General features: G+C 42.3%; 1 pseudogene; it reads left to right on the top strand.

Moving 5' to 3' along the window:
• The first annotated feature begins 4,183 nt into the window (after positions 1-4,183).
• Positions 4,184-4,956, top strand: LOC125356001 (annotated as a pseudogene).
• The last annotated feature ends 14,449 nt before the right edge of the window (positions 4,957-19,405 follow it).

Raw genomic sequence — 19,405 nt, 5'->3', positions numbered from 1 at the left:
AGCCAAACCGTTCAAGCCACTGAGAGGAAGTGTGCAATTTGGAAGCCCCTAATAAATGTCTCCAAGATCCCTTGATCTCAGCATGGCTCACCAATGACCCAAGCTAAGCCCGTTCTTGGTTCATCCAAGGGCATTCACCTTGGCATTCTCTAGGAATCTTGTCTCTTTTGAGGAGAGGGGGATTGCCAATCCTGAGGCTTGAACTTTGGCCCTGGGCACACTGTCCCTGAGCCTTTGTGTTCAAGGCTAGCACTTTGTCACTTGAGCCACAACTCCACTTCCAGCTTTTTGTGGTTAGTTAGAGATAAGAGTCCCATAGACTTTCCTGCCTGGGCCAGCTTTGAACCCTAATTTTCAGATCTCAGCCTCATGAGTAGCTAGGATTACAGATGTAAGCCACCAGAGCACTGATTGGAGTCTTGTCTTTGGCTGAGACGTCAGTATAGACAAGACTTGTTCTCTAAAGTGTTCATGGAGACAGCCACTCCTGTCTGAGCCCTCTATCCTACACCTCATCTTGGTTTTCCCTTACACATCTTTCCAGTTTCCACCCTCAGGGCCCAAACTTTGAGAATTTCCCACCAAGTTTGCTCTTCCACATGTGACCATCAAGAGTAGTGAAAAGCCTGGAGAGGAATGGAAGGTTTATGAAATTCCTGTTCATGAGTGAAGAAGTTCAAGTAGCTTGTCTGAAAGGTCTACCCCCTCATGAGTGGTGAGTTCAGGACTCACACAACAGACCTTGGTGACCTACAACCCTCAAGTCAAACCCATCAAGAGCCTAGCGCTGCACCAAAAACGGAAAATGATTTTTTTATTTTCACAAGGTTGTCAAAAATATAATAATTAAGAGTTAGGGTTATGGATCAGTGGTATAGTACTTGCCTAGCATTCATGAGGTCCTAGATTCCATTCCTAGTACTGCAATCAATCAACAAAGAGAAATTATGTATCAGAGGTTATATATAGCCCACAAAAACTAATACATTAATTCTCTGGTGCTTTATAGAAAAATAGTTTGTTGACCTGAGGAACAGAGTACCCATATCTCATCAGTTGGATCCTAGTGAGATCTTGAAGGTAAGTTCAGCCGGTATCATATTCTTGGTCTCTCATCTTTCTCTCACTCAGTATCTTATGAATTCTTCAATGGTAAACGTGAAAGGAACTGAGCTTAGACTGAAGTGCCAGACTTTGAAGTCAGGCCCCATTTTACCACATGAGCCCCATTTTACCACGTGAACTCCATTTTAGAATCGAACCCTGAGCCAATCAGATTTGTACCTGTGTCCTAATCTTGCTTGCTTGAACACCTGATTGTTGTAACCTTGTTCTTTGCCTTTATAAGCCCTGTGTAATCACAGCTCGAGGCTCCCTCCTAACCTCCGCTGTGTCGGTGGGTAGGACGAGGCCCGAGTTGCAGCTCGCTTAAATAAAGCCTTGCCTTGCTTTTGCATTTTGGAATGTCTGAGTCTTGGTGGTCTTCTTGGTGGTGGTCTTGCGACTTGGCACAAGATTTGGGGGCTCGTCCGGGATGGCCCCAGAGACCCCCCCCGAGACCCTAGACTCCGAAGGTAAGAAAATAGGGCTGTTCATTCTGTGTGTCTGTGTCTGTGTGATTTGTAGTTTTGTTTTCTGTTTAGGCCAGCCGCCTGAATCTGAACCTGTAGGTTGTGAAGGACCAGCCGGAGTGGACACGCTCGTATGGGCAGTCCTGGAGGACTTGGGGGACACCTCAAGCCCTCCACAGGGGGCTCAGGCTTCCCACTACCACCCTGAACCTGAAGGACTGGACTGGGAGGCCCTTCTAACGGGCGCCCGTCCAGTCCACTCTATATTCGGGGTTGTCTGGTCCGCTCCTACACAGGAACGGGAGAGAGAGAGCCTCAAGACTGTGTGGTCTGCCCCCTCACAGGGGCAGGAGAGACACAGTGAGACTGTGTGGTCTTCCCCCTCACAGGGGCAGGAGAAACACAGTCGAACCTGTAAGCTGCGGCTCCCTCCTAACCTCTGCTGTATCGGTGGGTAGGATGAGGCCCAAGTTGCAGCTCACTTAAATAAAGCCTTGCCTTGCTTTTGCATTTTGAAATGTCTGAGTCTCGGTGGTCTTCTTGGTGGTGGTCTCATGACTTGGCACAACAAGACCAACCCTTAGTGGAGGGTTTTCTCAGAACCAACCTGTTACAGGCTATACAAATTCTGGTCCACTATCTGCCACTTCTGGAGCTTTAAATCTGAGTTACCCAAAGAGATTGTGGTAGAGCCAGAATTCAAATTCAGTCCATTTCAACTATAACTGACCTTGGCCAAGGACTGTGCCTTCATGTGACCATCTAAAGGCATTTGCTCCCTGTAGACAGACTGAAGGCCCCAGAGAGTCATGTTGTAGTAGACTGTAAAGTCTGAATAAGAAGATGTAGATTGGGGGCTGGGAATATGGCCTAGTGGCAAGAGTGCTTGACTCGTATACATGAAGCCCTGAGTTTGATTCCCCAGCACCACGTACATAGAAAATGGCCAGAAGTGGGGCTGTGGCTCTAGTGGCAGAGTGCTAGCCTTGAGCAAAAGGAAGCCAGGGACAGTGCTCAGGCCCTGAGTCCAAGGCCCAGGACTGGCAAAAAAAAAAAAAAAAAAAAAAGAAGGTGTAGGTTGATTCATTTGCCATAGAGACCTGAGAGTTCAAGTAACTGGACCAATAAAAAAAAAAAGTTAAACTCAGTAAAAATAACAATAAGAAAAATACCAGTGGGCCAGTGGCTCACACCCATAATCCTATAGACTCTCAGGAGACAGAGATGATAAGATTAAGCCAACCTGAATAGCAAAGTCCACAAGAGTCCACCTCTAATTACCCAGCAAAATGATGGACTAGGGGCGTGGCTTAAGTGCTCCATCACCAGCAATGAGTAAGAAAGCTGAACTAGTGCTAGGCCACTGAGTTCAAACTAGCATAAAGAAAGAAGGAAGGAAGAAAGGAAGGGAAGGGAAGGGAAAAAAAGGAAAAACTTTAGTAGTTGGTAAGTGAATAAAGTCAAATAATGTAGTAATATAACTGTTTTCCTTAGATGTTGTCATCAGTGAAGGTCTCTCTGAGGGGAAATAGTTTAACTGGGACCTGAAACCAGTAATCAGAAGAAGGAGGAATCACAATTTGCTGAAGATAAAGAACAAGACAGGTAGAGAGGTAAAGGCCCCCAAAGAGGAATGGGCTTGGGAGTGCTGGGAAAAGAAAGGAGGCCAATGAATAGAGCTGTGCAAGATCTTCCTGCAACAAAAATATAGCATGTAGAATGGTGAGTGCTAAGTGCCTTTGATAACTTCCTCATTTATAGAGACCATGGAAGGTGCAATTACTTTACCTTGCCTGTTTTTTATTTGCTCTATTTAAAGAACCCATGATAGGGAATGGAGGGTGTATAATACGGGTTGGCCTAGCCTTCACACAGCCTTATCTCTGGCCAGGTTTATTGCATGTCTTTCCCAGATTTATACCACAAGCCAAATCAAACAAATGACATTTGAAAGAGCAAAAGGGCAAGGATGTTAAAAAAAAAAAAAAGTATCACTATGCCCCTCAATATCCCAGAGGTCACAAATATTTGAAAGCCAAGGGTGAAAAGGTAGAAACTAGTGAGTAATTTTTTCTGAATTCTTTTTTAAACTGAATTCTTTTGTAGGGACGGAATTGGCAGTGTTCTGAGTCTCCAAATGTGCCTGTCAGTATAGTGATGTGGGTATGTATACTAAAGAAAGAATAAGCCAGGCCTCAAAATGTGTGTTGAAGTTGAGTGTGGGTACACATCTTTGTAATCCCAGCAGGCCGGAGGCTGAGGCACAGGGACTGAGAGTTCAAGCCCACTTTGGACCACATTGTGAGATCCTGCCTCAAAAGAGAAAGACAGATAGACAGACAGACAGAGGAGAGAAAAGAGAAAGGTATGTTGACCCTGAGCCTTACACATTTATAAGTTCATTGCTCTCAGTGCATTTAGGGGAGGCTGGCTCTGGAGAACTGATTCAGAATTCTCACAATGATTAAGAAAGAACAATGCCATTTGTTCATTACCCTTGAGAATTATAACCACCTCACTAAAATTCATGTCTGGTAAACAGCACAGACTCTTCCTAATAGGAAAATCTAGTTAAGAAACCAAATTAAGCTCTTTCTCTTCCTACTGCAGTCATGGCTTGTGGTCCTAAGAAGCGCCTGAAGCTGGTAGCCGCTCCAAAGCATTGGATGCTGGATAAACTGACTGGTGTGTTAGCTCCTCGGCCACAAGCTAAACCCACAAGCTAACAGAATGTCTGCCTCTCATCATTTTCCTTAGAAACAGGCTTAAGTATGCCCTGACAGGAGATGAAATAAAGAAGCGTTGCATGCAGTGCTTCATTAAGACTGATGTCAAAGCCAGGACTGATATAACTTACCCTGCAGGTTTTATGAATGTCATAAGCATCCCCAAGATGGGAGAGACACTATGACACTAGTGGTCGCTTTGCTGTCCATCGCTTTACATCTGAGAAAGCCAAGTACAAGTTGTGCAAAGTGAGAAAGGTCTTTGTGGGCACAAATCCCTCATCTGGTGACCCACGATGCTTGCACCATTCGCTACCCAGACCCCCTCATCAAGGGGAATGACACCGTTCAGATCAACCTAGAGACTGGCAAGATAGCCGATTTTCTCCAGTTTTCATTGGCAACCAAAGGTGCTAACTTGGGAAGAATTGGTGTGATCACTGACAGAGAGAGGCATCCTGGTTCTTTTGATATAGCTCATGTGAATGGTATCCATGGCAATAGCTTTGCCATTTGGCTTCAGATACTTAACGTCACTGACAAAGGTAACAAGCCTTGAAGGAATCCGCCTCACTATTGCTGAGGAGAGATGTAAGAAGCTGGCAGCTACTCAGGGCCATGGGTGGACAGAGAAGGGGGTGAAGTGGTCTCCAAGTTAACACTGGGAATACAAACTAAGGAATCTTATCTAAGTAACAATAGTGTGGGATTAAAAACAAGAACAAAAGCAGGGCTGGAGAAGTAGCTCAGCATTAGAGTACCTGCCTAGCAAGTGTGAGGCCTTGAGTTCAAACCTCAGTACCGCCAAAAAAGAAAAAAAAAAAAAGTTCAGAAGAGTTTATGGCAATAGGCTGGGGATATGGCCTAGTGGTGAGAGAGCTTGCCTCGTATACACGAGGCCCTGGGTTCGATTCCCCAGCACCACATATACAGAAAACGGCCAGAAGTGGTGCTGTGGCTCAAGTGGCAGAGTGCTAGCCTTGAGCAAAAAGGAAGCCAGGGACAGTGCTGAGGCCCTGAGTCCAAGGGACAGTGCTGAGGCCCTGAGTCCAAGGCCCAGGACTGGCAAAAAAAAAAAAAAAAAAAAAGAGTTTATGGCAAAATAGAGGCTAAATGGAATTGGATATTGATTTGGGTCAAGATCAAGTTAGGCCTTATTTTCATTAAGCAATAAAATACAGATGCACCCTTTGTTTACTATAGGAACATATAATCTCAGTTGAGCAAATGATCTACTATTCAGCCAGATAGGGAAGGCCAGTACTGGAAAAACACCTCAGCCTCTCTTTTTCCTAGGTATGAGCCAAAATTTTCCAAAGGCTGATCAGATTTACTTTGGATATTTATTTAAAAATGAATATTTCAGCTGGGCACCATGTCTGAAATCCTGGCTACTCAGGAAGCTTAGATGTGAAGACCATGTTTTGAAGCCAGCCTGGACAGAAAAGCCTGTGAGACTCTTATCTCTAAATCACCACCAGAAAAGTCAAAAATAGAGTTGTGGCTAAAGTGGTAGAGCACTAGTCTTGAGCACAAAGTTCAGAGATAACACCCAGGTCCTAAGTTCAAGGCCCTGGGCCAACACACTCACACATACACACACACACACACACACACACATACACACATATTTTTCTTGACCTCATAGCACACTTTTGAATATTTCTGCTATTGGTGTACAGGTATAAATTGTAATTCATTTTTGGATGATTCATTTGGATAATTCATTTTTGTAATGCATACTGATGATTTGAAAAAATCACTGCTAGTAGTTAAGCTATATAAACCCAAACAAGTTAGCTACTAACCTTCTCCAAGTTTGGGTTTCTGTCTGTAAAGCAGGGTGAATATGGCTAAAAATACTTGATGTACACGAGTGAAAATGGAACAGTGAAGCTTGTTGAAATAGGTTTGGGAAGGGAGGAGAGTTTGATCAAGGTACGTTGTATGCAGGTATGAATGTGTACAACTTGTATAATAATTTAGGCTAATTTAAAGAGCACAAAGAAAATTAGAGTCACAAAGATCTTGACAAACAAAAAAAAGCAAGGGTATAATAAGTTCTATCTTCTTAGAGTCATTGTGGGACCAGATGACATAGAAAAACCTTTGGAACAGCATCTAACACCTCAGTCCATGTTTACAGGTTATGTTCATCCTTGGTTATTACTATGACCACCACTATCATCAAGATTTTAATTGTCATTACTTGGCCTACCACATTCTTATTTGCTCAAAGATTTGACTTTGTGTGCATGTGTTTTGGTACCAGAGCTTGACCTCAGGACCTAGACCTGTCCCTTAGCTTTTTTGCTCAAGCCTGGTGCTTCACCACTTGAGCCGTCCACTTCTAGCCTTTGGATGGTTAATTGGAATCTCATGAACTTGTTTGCCTGGGCTGCCTTAGAACCACACGCTTCAGATGCCAGCCTCCTGAAAAGTTAGGATTAGAGGAATGAGCCACCAATGCCTGGATAACATATTTGATTTTAAAAACTAAGCTCAAGCAAGTTTGTTACAATGTTAACAGAACCCACACCCTGGACAAAACCCTAGTATTACCTCCCAGATTGCTTTTTATCGATGATATTCAGTGTTTCTGCTTTCAAAGGATTGAAAAGATAGTATGCATCTTAAGTTATTTCAAAATCATGCAACAGAATGATTTTGAAACAGAATTTCTACTGAAGCAAGTTTCTAATGGTATTCAGAATGTTTGGTTTACAGTTTACCTTTGATCTTAGAGTTTGGTGCAGTTTTGACTTGCCTTCAAAGTTGGGTTTGCATCCTATCTTCAGGATGAAAGTAATCTGTTGAGAGTTAACAGCAATATACCAACTGATTTAAAGTCATCCTCCAAATGTTTCCATTATGAATTTCCGTATACTTACACCTTCCTTGTAAAAATGAAGATATTGAAATTGAGTCCTTTCACTGGCTGAATGATGCTGTTCTAAGTCATGAACTCCAACAAAGTAGGGTGTGTGGCTTTCTGGTAATCTATTTCCAAGTGTACTTTCTAGTTCCCAGTTTGAAGCCAGCCTAGGGAGACAAACTGGAAAGATTCTTTTACCTCCAATTACTAGAGAGAGAGAGAGAGAGAGGAAAAAAAAGCCTGACATGGAAGTATGGTTCAAGTAGTAGATCATTAACTTTGAATGAAAAAGTCAAGAGATAGTGCCCACGCCCAAGTTTAAGCCCTAGTACTAGTGTAGGTGTGTGCACACAGACACAGACACAATCCATTTTCATAAAACAAACAAAGAAAAAGGAAAGACTAACAAGATGAAAAGCAAAGTGTGCACTAGGAGTAGCCAGGGTGTAGTTACTCTGGCTGTGTTCCTTTATAACCAATCCACTCCCCTGTGGACTTTTCCCCCCTCTCTCTCCTTCCCAAATCCCAATAACTGGGACCTAAACTTAGCTGTTGGTCAGCAAATGGCAGGTATGGTCTTAAGAGGCTGTAGAGGACCAGCCCTATCACTTTTTGGCTCCACCCCATTCCACACCAGTACAGTTCCTGCTAAACATAGCCCAGCTCTCAACTAACAAGGCTCTAAACTATTTTCAGCTGTGTTCAGGGCTCAGACCAATAAATGGAGCTAGGTTTATCTCTAGCTTTTGCCTTTGTTTTGTTTTAAAGTCGTAATTTCTATTGTTGGTTCCTTTCATTACAGCTGTTAGTGTCTTCATTTTATACTTTTTGAAAAATATAGTAGGGGAAAGGTAACAGAAAACAGGGGGGAAAGGCTCAGGGCAATAATATTAAATATATGGTTCATTTTTATGTAATGTGCACTAGTTTAATTAATACTTAGACATAAAGGATACTGATGCCAGGTGCAGTAGCACATACCTGAAATTCTAGCACATAGGGGCTAAGGGTAGAGCTCAAGGCCAACTGGACGTAACAAGATCTGGTCTCAAAAAAGTAAACAAAAAATCAAAAAGGAAAGAAAGAGATAGGAAGGGAGGAGGAGAAAAGGAAAAGAGGAAAGAAAGAAAAGAAGGAAGGAGAGAGGAAAAGAAAGAAACAAAGAAAGGAAGGAAGAAAGGAAAGAAAGAAGGAAGGAAGCAAGGAAGGGAAAAAAGAAGGAAGGAAGGATAGAAAAGGAGGGAGAGAAGAAAAGGGAAGTTAAGGAGGAAATAGTAGAGGAAAAAGAGCAGGGGAAACGAAAAAGGAAGAAAGAAAGAAGATTTTTGCTGCCCTAAAGTCAGGAATATTTTCCCTTATGTACTCTTCAAAGGTATACTGCATTGCCATTTCACTCCAAGTTAATTTTTCATGTGAGATATGACATTAAGTCAAAGCTCATTTTATATGAATATTTAATTGTCCAAACTATTTATTAAAAAGAATATCCATCTGGGGCTGGGGATATAGCCTAGTGGCAAGAGTGCCTGCCTCGGATACACGAGGCCCTAGGTTCGATTCCCCAGCACCACATATGCAGAAAACGGCCAGAAGCAGCGCTGTGGCTCAAGTGGCAGAGTGCTAGCCTTGAGCGGGAAGAAGCCAGGGACAGTGCTCAGGCCCTGAGTCCAAGGCCCAGGACTGGCCAAAAAATAAAAAGAATATCCATCTTCATCCTGCCACCATATATAGGAGACATCGTATCTGGATTTCATATATTCTTTCTACTGGTTTATCTTCTTGTGCCAATGCCGTAGTCTTAATTTTATATACCTATGCAGACATTATGTGTATATGCACACATATCTGTATATACACACATATATGTGAATATATATTCATGCACATATATAGGTATATAGTTATAAAAGTATGTATATTATGGTCTAGTATTTTTTGCTTTAAATATGTATTTACATGGAACTATGTTATTAAGTGTTCTACAGTATGATTTTAATGAGTTCATGTATTCCACTACATGAAAATACCATAGTTAATTCAATCCCTAAGCATTAGGCATTTATTTCTAATCTTGCATTATTTTTAATATTTTTTTGCCAGTACTGGGGTCCAAGCTTAGGTTCTCATGCTTCTTAGGCTGGCATGCCACCACTTGAGTGTTATTTTTGCTGGTTATTTTGGAGAAGGAGTCCAGGCTAGTCTCAAACTATGATCCATCAGATCTCAGCCTCCTTGAGTGATGAGGGCATGAGCCACTGGCATCAGCTGTAATATTTTTATTCTCATAAGCAACTCTGTGACTGTCATTATTGTATATTACAAAAGAGCAAAAGGACTGCTATGTAGAAAGGACGGGGGTGTGTGTGTGTGTTGCTGGGGATAGAACTCAGGGCCATGCTAGTCACGTATTTTACCTCTGGGTTAGTAAAACATTACATAACACACATCTTCATGGCTCAAGCAGACCCAATTTTGTATAGGTAAACCCATGTATTCCTTTTAAGAAATTACCTAGAAAGCATTCTGTTTACCCTAGCTACAGGAGTTTTGCTTTGGGCTACATTTTTGTGGCATTAAGCTTCCTGACCCTTGCTTTCCTCATCTATAAAAAGAGTAAGGAGGGGCTAGGAATGTGGCTTAGTGGTAGAATGCTTGCTGAGTATGCATGAAGCCTTGGGTTCGACTCCTCAGCACCACATAAACAGAAAAAGCAGGAAGTGGCTCTGTGGCTCAAGTGGTAAGAGTTCTAGCCTTGAGCAAAAGGAAGCCAGGGACAGTGCTCAGGTCTTGAGTTCAAGCCCCAGGACTGGCAAAAAGAAAAAAAAGAATAAGCATTCTTTAAAAAGAACAAAGAGCCAGATATGATGCTTCATACCTCTAGTTGTAGCACTCTGGAAGCTGAGACAAGAGCATCGCATGTTCCAAGCCAGCCTGAATTAGATAGTGAGCCTGAGCTACATACCAATAGCTTGTCTTAGAATGCCACAGGATGGGATATTGCTCACTTGTCTCCTATGTACTGGGTTCCATTCCCAGAACTGCGGAAATACAAAAGAAAAAAGAAAAGCAATAAATAAGGATTGTGATGTTCAAATCTTTGTAATCTCTAACATTCCGTTAATTTACTTAGTGGAGTTCATTAAATCCACAGAAACAATAGGTAAATTAAAATAAAACACACTAAAACATGAACTATATCTAGAGGAAACTGAGAATGAAGGAAATTACCTAGGCTAAGTATAAACAATAGAAGCTTCCTATTCAAAACATACTGATGGAAATGGATACAAATATATACTCATATATGTAATTAAGGAAGATAAACGAGAAGTTAATACATTATAAAAATAGTCACGTACTACACATATCGGGAAGCTCATTAAAATTACAAAGTCCCATGTGTCACCACAGACCTACCAAAAAGTAAATAGAGCTGGGTGCCAGTGGCTCATGCCTACAATCCTAACTATTCTGAAGGCTGAGAATTGTGGATGGTAGTTCGAAGCCAGCCTAGACAGCAAAGTCCATTAGGCTCTTATCTTCAATAAACTACTCAGAAAAGGCTGGAAGTAGCACTGTGGCTCAAGTGATAGAGCACTAGCCTTGAGCTAAAGAAGCTCAGGAACATAGGGCTGGGAATATGGCCTAGTGGCAAGAGTGCTTGCCTTGTATACATGAAGCCCTAGGTTCAATTCCCCAGCACCACATATGTGGAAAATGGCCAGAAGTGGCACTGTGGCTCAAGCGGCAGAGTGCTAGCCTTGAGCAAAAAAGAGAAGCCAGGGACAGCGCTCAGTCCCTGAGTCCAAGCCCAGGACTGGCCAAAAAAAAAAAGAAGCTCAGGGACAGAGCCTGGGCCCTGAGTGTAAGCCCCAGGACCAGCAAATAAAGAAATAAATAAAATTATTTTCAAAGCCAGTAGCAGCCAAACTGAAAAAACATAATATTTCATAACCACTTACTACCATACAAAAATGTAATCTTAAAACTAGTTCCCTAGACGGGGCTGGGGATATAGCCTAGTGGCAAGAGTGCCTGCCTCGGATACACGAGGCCCTAGGTTCGATTCCCCAGCACCACATATACAGAAAATGGCCAGAAGCGGCGCTGTGGCTCAAGTGGCAGAGTGCTAGCCTTGAGCGGGAAGAAGCCAGGGACAGTGCTGAGGCCCTGAGTCCAAGGCCCAGGACTGGCCAAAAAAAAAAAAAAAAAACTATTTCCCTAGAGCCAAGTACAGAAGTGGTCATAGTATAAACATTACAGAATAATGTATGGATATGTATACAAGAGCTATAAAATTATATTGCTAAATGATGATTCCATTCAGGCAACTATAGTCCAAAGAAATAACACAAATGAAAATAAAATGTTTATGAAGATACTAATAGTGGGGCGGGGGGGTGGCGCACAGGCGCACATCCTGGTCCTGAGCACCTAGGTGCTGTTCTTGAGCTTTCTTGCCTGCCCAGGATTGGCTTTGAACTGTGGTCCTTACATCTGCCTAGCCTCATGAGTAGCTAGGATTACAGGTATGATCTATCTGCTGGCACCGGGCAATATAGTAGTGGCATTTTTTATTAGCATAATTTGGGACACTGTTCAAATGCTGCAGTCAAGAAATAACTAAGAAGAATTACCCAGGTAATCATTTAATAAAGAATTTTTACAAAAAGAGATCAACATCAAGGCACTCAAACTCAGGGAGATAACTGTAATATTTATAGTTAATTTTTTTTTGTTTTTTGCCAGTCCTGGGCCTTGGACTCAGGGCCTGAGCACTGTCCCTGGTTTCTTTTTGCTCAAGGGTAGCACTCTGCCACTTGAGCCACAGCGCCACTTCTGGCCGTTTTCTGTATATGTGGTGCTGGGGAATTGAACCCAGGGCTTCATGCATACAAGACAAGCACTCTTGCCACTAGGCCATATCCCCAGCCCCAAGTTAATGTTTCTTACATCAAGGTGCCATGAAGTGCTTCAAGTATTCATCCTCAATCAATAGCCCTGGAAAGTAGATATGATTCTTACTATCATCATCCTTGAAACAGAGATGAAATAACTTGCTCACCATCAGCATTCTAGTACAGGAAGGTATCATCCACTTAATCAACTCCTAATCATTAGGCTGGGTTCCTAAGCAGCAGGGCTGAGATTGGAATGGGGCTTGGGTGACTCCAGAGCCTGAACTTAATACTTTGTCATTTTATCTAGAAATGTTGGAAAGATAAGTTGCAGTGGGTGCAAAGTCCCATGGGAGCACTAAGAATAAAACTGAGGGCTTGGCAGGGGTGGAAGAAAACAAGGAAGAGAGGATATGGAAAAAGAGAGCAGGAACACCATTGGTTGTGTAAAGCCCTGTACACTCAGCTCAAGTGTTCAGATATTATCCTGATGTGTGCAATACCAAAGGATGTATGGAAGTAAAAGGTATGATCATCTTGCTTTGGAGAAGTGTGAGCTGGAGGGTGGGAAGGGAAAAGAAAGCTTGAACAAAGGCAGTCCCCATGGAGATGAAGAAGAGGAACCAAATGACAAGTCTGTGGGCCTCACTGACACCAAAATACATCTATAGAAAAAGCAAACCCATGGAGATGAGTACAAAGAGCACAAAATAACCTATAATATAATACTAGTCACTGATGAAAACACGCCGATTAAACTTCAAGGGTGTCTTTAAAGAGACAGAGTGAACCTAAACTGAGAGCTCACCCTGATTTGCACCACAGTGTGATATTACCTCATCCAGTACTCACAACTCAGCTATCCCAGTATCATTATCCTCCTTGACTGGCAAGAACAGGAGACTCCCCAGATTAATGAAGCTACCTTGCAGGTGCAACTTGTAGGTGACAGAGCTAGAGTGGGAGCCCTGGGCTGTGGCATCCCAGCTTCCTTCTCTTGCCACTCTAGTATGGAACCTTCTTCCTTTGGGTGGGAAAGGGCAGAGCACATTCTCTTCTCCCATGAAGTCTGGATTCTCAGAAGATTTCAGACTCAGAAGATTTCAGACTCAAATGATAAACGTCCTTGGAATCACCTTTTGATCTACCACTCTCCTTTGTTCTCCTGGCTCTGTGTTTGTAATGTGACCCTCAGCGAATTCAGTCCTCAAAGCAATGGGTGAGAGGTGGGATCTTTAAGAAGGGAATAGGTTGTGAGAGATGGGTCCTCCTAAGCTGATGAATGCTGCTGTCAAAGAAGTGGGTTAGCCATAATGATCAAGAAAGTGAGTTTGTTGTAAAACAAAACAAAACAAAACAAAAAAAAACCAAGTGCTACCAGGCACAGTGGCCCAAGCCTGTGATCCCAGCACTCAGGAATCACAATGACAGAGGACAAGAGTTTGAGGCCATCCTGTGCTACATAGAGAGACCCTATCTCCAAAAAAAAGTTTCTCTCTCTCTCTCTCTGCTCTTTCCCTCTCTCACACAGCCTCTCTCCAAATGTAACCATTCAATTTTGGACTTCTATTCAATAAGGCAAATAAACTAGTATTGTTTATGAATTACCTGCCCATAGTATTCTCTGGTAACTGCTCAAAACACATGGAAACACTGGACATCCTGGGCCACCAATGTCTAGGAATCTAATCTGCAAGAGAACCTTGGATGCTTCTATCTCTCCCTTCCCAACTCATCACTGAGCCAAACTTGCCCTGCTGGATCTGACTGGGGCCAAGTAGATGTACCACTGTGCTCCACTGCTTCTCTGATCAGCAGCCAAACTTGCCCTGCTGGATCTGACTGGGGCCAGGTAGATGTACCACTGTGCTCCACTGCTTCTCTGATCAGCATGTTGAAAAAACAACAACAACTAAGATTTCCAGAGGCACTTGCTTCCCTCTGCTTTTTTTTTCCCCTTCATCCTCAGAGCATTGGGTCATAAGGTCTGTTGTCATTCCTGTGGAGAAGCCTGTATCACACTCCAGATATGAGCCAGACATGGTTTACTCCAATCTGGCCCTTCTCTACTTCTGTACCATGTCTGTTTATCTGCTGTTCTTCAGTCAAGCCAAAGTGGTTTCAACCCTAGGGCCAATAAATGGTAGTTCTCCATGCCATAATCACTTCTCTGGGCTGGGATGTACTCAGTGGCAAAGCACTTGCCTAGCAAGTGCAACATCCTGGGTTCAATCCCCAGTACCAAAAAAGAAAAGACAAAAAAAATATATAGTTAAAAATTTTTTTAAAAAAGAATCAGTCCTCTATAACCTACCCTCAGATGTTTACACAAATACTTTCTCAGAGAGATCTTCCCTATCAGCTTTATCACAACATTGTTTTATACCTCTGACCTCTTTCCTAGCAGAGAGAGAGAGAGAGAGAGAGAGAGAGAGAGAGATCCACTTTCTAGAGAACCAATCATTTTGCTTTGCCCAAGGAGTTCCTGGGATGACTTTCAGTGCTAATACCAGAAAAGTCCCAGGCAAAAACAAATGAACTAATCACCTTATCCCCTTCCAACCAGAATATAAGCTTTATGAGGGAAAAGAAGACTTCAGCATCCTACCATGCCTGGCACAGAGTAGGAGCCCAATAAATACATATTGAATGAATGAATGAATGAATGAATATGTGAATTGTTTCTTTTGTCAAACAGCATCAAGTTCCTAACATTCCAGTTCTTCCACACTGTTCCTTCCTAATTACCCCACTCTACTTTCCACTTCCTCTAGTGAATGACTGCCAGGAATTCCAGCCTCTCCACTCTTGCATAAACTTCTCCGGAAACATTCCCTTCACATGATCTTTTCTTCTCTCTTCTACCTGAACCAGTCTCTTTGACATATTTTGTTTTCTGGTACCATGGCTTGAACTCAAGGCTTCTTGCCTCTACCACTTGAGCCATACCCCCAGCCCTTTTTGCTTAGGTTATTTTTGGTTAGGGCCTTACAGTTTTTACTCTGGCCTACGATCCTCTCTGCTTCCGAAATAGCTAGGATTACAGGCTTTAGTCACCAAGCCCAGCCTCCTTAATTTAGTTTTTGAAATCAGAAAAAAAAAAAAAACAAGTAGAGAAAAGGAAGATGATGCACAGGACCCTATCAAAATTCCCTGGGAAGCCAAGCACTGGTGGCTCACGCCTGTAATCCTAGCTACTCAGGAGCTGAGCTCCCAGTTCAAAGCCAGCCCAGGCAGAAAAGTCTATGAGAACTCTCCTCTCCTCTAAACTACTCAGAAAAAGCCAGAAGTGGTGCTGTGGGCTCAAGTGGTAGAGCACTAACCTTGAGCACAAAGAGGCTCCAAACAGCACCCAGGCCCTGAGTTTAGGCCCCAGGACCAGGGGAAAAAAAAATTCCATGGGGCATTGTTTCAAAATGTAATGGTATTTTGCAGATTCTTTAGGTGATTCCAACACCAAACACAGACACTTTAACTGGGAATCACTGAGTTAAATCCCAGAGTACTTGACTGCCCAGTTCAAATCCTTTGATGGCATGGCTGCTAGAGAGGCCTGGCTTGTCCTTAGTGTCTTCTATTTGGAATTCTAGAAAGCTTTGAGTCATCCACACCCTCAGGCACAGGTATTTGTGACCAAAGTATGAGAGTTCATTCATGTATCTGATCAAGGAACCCTCTGATGTGCAGAACAGGCAAGTTCCATCCTGCCCATGGAGGTGACTAGATATTCCCTCCTCTCTTCCTCTCTTCCTTCCTCCCTCCCTCTCTCCCTCTTTCCTTCCCTTCCAGTCCTTCCTTCTTTTCTTCTTTCTTTCCTTCCTTCCTTTCTTCCTTCCTTCCCTCCCTTCTTTCCTCCTTCCTTCCTTCCTCCCTACTTTCCTTCCTTGCTTTCCTCCCTCCTTCTCCCCTCTTCGCTCCCCCTCCTTCCCTTTCCCTTCCCCTACTCTCTCTTTCTCTCCTTCTCTTTCCCTCCCTCTCACCCTCCATCCCAGTACTGGGGCTTAAATTCAAGACCATTCCCTCTTGCTTGGCTTTTTCATTTATGGGTAGTGCCCTACCCACTTGAACCCTATTTCCACATCTGGCTTTTTGATGGTTAATGGAAGAGAAGAATCTCAAGGACTTTTCTGCCTGGAATGATTTTTCCAACCTGGATCCTTAGATCTCAGCCTCCTGAGTAGCTAGGAGTATAGACATGAGCCACCAGCTCCGGGCCCCTTCCTCTTCTTTACTGCAGACTCTGCCCCACGGTCACAGTCATGCACACTGTGCCTACATGCTTCTGCTGTGAGTTCATGGCACTTCCCATCATAGCACACTACACCTACTGCACCATTCCCCCTCAACCACTAACTTCTTTACACTGTTTCTCACAGTAGTACTGGAGCTTGTCCCTAACTAGCCCAAGAAGACTAGATACAAATCAAAACCCCTGAGCTTTCCTTCCTGCATTTATAAAGAAGAAACAATTTATGCTCAATCAGGGGGTTAAATGTAACAAGGTTAGCGAAAATACACAGCACATGGCACATTCAGACACAGGCTTTCCCCCAACAAAAGAGAATGGCTGTCTTGTGGGCTCTCCAGCCAGTCAGCTTGATCATCTCATCAGGAGCATCCTAAGGAGAGTGTCCTAATGGTACTAAAGTTTGAGATTACTCTGCTGGTTTCTTCAGGCCTGGACTGGGATGGTAAGGGTCAGAGCAACATTTTATTAGCAATTAGAAAGCCATTTAGAGCTGAGGGTACTTGTAAAACACAGGAGCCCAAAAGAAGAAAAGTGTTGTGTTAATTGCTGATCAAGTTGCTGTGGAAAGAACAATAGAGATATGGGTGGATATGGTATGTCAAATTCTAGAGGGATGGGACATCAAATTGTACAGGAAAGAGTGGAAAGGAAAAGGAGTCCTTGTATAGCAGAGTGGCTGTTAAGTAAACCTGTGAGAAACAAAAAGAGAGTGAGATAGCAATGGAGAGGTCTAGATTCAAATCTTAGCATTACTATGAAGTTGGTACCGCTTAGTCTTTCTAGACCTCAACTTCCTCTACTACAAGGTGAATGAGATTAAAATTGTGACTTAAAATGTTCCCAGTACAGTATGTTTACTTCTATTTGTCTTCTAACTTGCTACTCCCTATCCTTTATTTTGGTTGCCAATTCCTTCCTGGAAACTATACTCTCAGATGTTACATACTGAGCTCAGCACCATCCTTCCCCCACCCTGCTTACAGGTTCAGAAACACCAAATGATTCCTCACACTTCTATCTGTTTGTCCAAGCTTTGCCTCCCATTAGGGCCAAGGCAAGGCTGTCTGGGAGTTGGAACTAACACTAAGGGTCATGACTACTGCTCAGGGTAATAGAAAATACTGAGATGTTTTCTGCCAGGCAAAATTAGAATTCTCCGTGGATTTTTTTTTTCATGAGCTTTGTGGTAATTGGTGGTGGACACGCTCCTCTAGTTGCATTAGGGATTTAAATTGATTTTACAGACCAAGCTGAGAATTTAACCACCGTTAGTATCACAGTCTGTGGGAAAATATGTTCTGTGTTCCCAAACAATTGACCTTTTGGAGTCAATCCAGTTCTTAAATGGGGGACAGCTTGTACAATATTATGTTACATTTTGGAGCTTTGTTTGTATATTTTAGGATTAAACACTTGTTAATGCTGGAAGAAACTTTGGAGATCATTAATGGATACATTTTGTAGGTAATGAAATCAAGGCTCAGAAAAACAGCTTGGTGGGCATTTCCCTAGATAGTCTTTAAACCTGCTCAAAAGTTAGGATGGTGCAGATTCAAACAGTATTTCATGCATACTTAATTGATCCAATATATGTTTCATTTTAGAGATTTAGTCATTGTAAGATTTTCTTAAATAGCAAGTACTACGGGGCATTCCAAACATAAACTTATTTATAATAGACTGGACGTGGTTTAGGTCAATAGTAATTCATAATATTCTATGTAACCGGTATTTTCTACATAAAAGGATCTATTGGTGATGGCTATATAACCCCAGTGAATATTTTCCACAGATATATATGGTTTTAGTTTGAGGTAATCTAATCTATTAATTTTAATATGTTCTTAGAGGATATCTATTTCTTTTTTAACTAGTGTTTTAGAAAACTCAGTGCTTTCTTTCTTTGTCTTAGTTACTAAAATCAGTTGAAATGGGGACTTATGAAACCTTGCAAGAGATAAATCTCCAACTGAAAAGATAACCAAGTAGAAGCTGGATATTCTGTTAAAAAAAAAAAAGAGCAACTGTAGAACTGTAGCTAGAAACAAAACAGTTTTATCTGTAACAAACTTCACATCCTGTATACTTTTCCTTACCAACAAACAATTAGTTACATAGTGACTGGTTATTTCCTGGTAACTCCTCTGAATGAACAGGATAAATTTTAGGGGCTAAAATGACTAAAGACATGCCTTATTATTCTCTTATGAATACTAAAAGGAAATAAAAGCTAAATCTTGTTGGGCAGGGTGGTATACATCTGTAAACTCAGATACTAAGAGTGTAGAGCTCAGATGATTAAGGTTTAAGGCCGCCCCAGGTAAAGATTAGTGAGATAACTCTTCCCTCCATCACAGCAAATAAACTGGACATTGTGGTGCATGGCTGTAATCTCAGCTGTGTGAGAGATGTGAGTAGGAGTATCACAGTTTGATGCCAAGCCCAGGTATAAACTTGAGACCTTGTCCAAAAATTAACTAAAGCATAAAGGGCTATGGGTAGAGACCAACTGGTACAGTGCTTGCCTAACCCCCGCAAAAAAAAAAAAAAAAAAAAAAGATATCCAAAAGCTTATGATATTTGATTAAAAGAATAGCTACTTTCCAGGTATACCGGATAAAAATTAAACTTAGTACCATTCAAGACTAATGACTTGACTGAGGGGATTATTGATGGAAACACAAAAACTGATTTGTTCATCAAAAAAACTGTCTTGAATTAACTTGAGGCAAGAGGGAGCTGTCTATCACAACTTCCATATTTTGCCTCTTATACCTGCTCACACCCATATTGGCTACTAGCCAATAGTGAGAGACAAACAAGAAAAGCATCCTAATGAAAGGTCTTTGCTATGTTTACTATAAAGTGACACAAGGGGCTGGGAATATGGCCTAGTGGTAGAGTGCTTGCCTCATATACATGAAGCCCCAGGTTCGATTCCTCAGCACCATATATACAGAAAGCCAGAAAGGGTGCTGTGGCTCAAGTGGTAGAGTATTAGCCTTGAGCAAAAAGAAGCCAGGGGGCTGGGAATATGGCCTAGTGGCAAGAGTGCTTGCCTCATATACATGAAGCCCTGGGTTCGA

Source organism: Perognathus longimembris, chromosome 8, assembly GCF_023159225.1.
Source record: "Perognathus longimembris pacificus isolate PPM17 chromosome 8, ASM2315922v1, whole genome shotgun sequence".
Taxonomy (NCBI): Eukaryota; Metazoa; Chordata; class Mammalia; order Rodentia; family Heteromyidae; genus Perognathus; species Perognathus longimembris.
The sequence above is the reverse complement of the archived record's forward strand: the minus strand, read 5'-3'. Positions and strand labels throughout refer to the sequence as shown.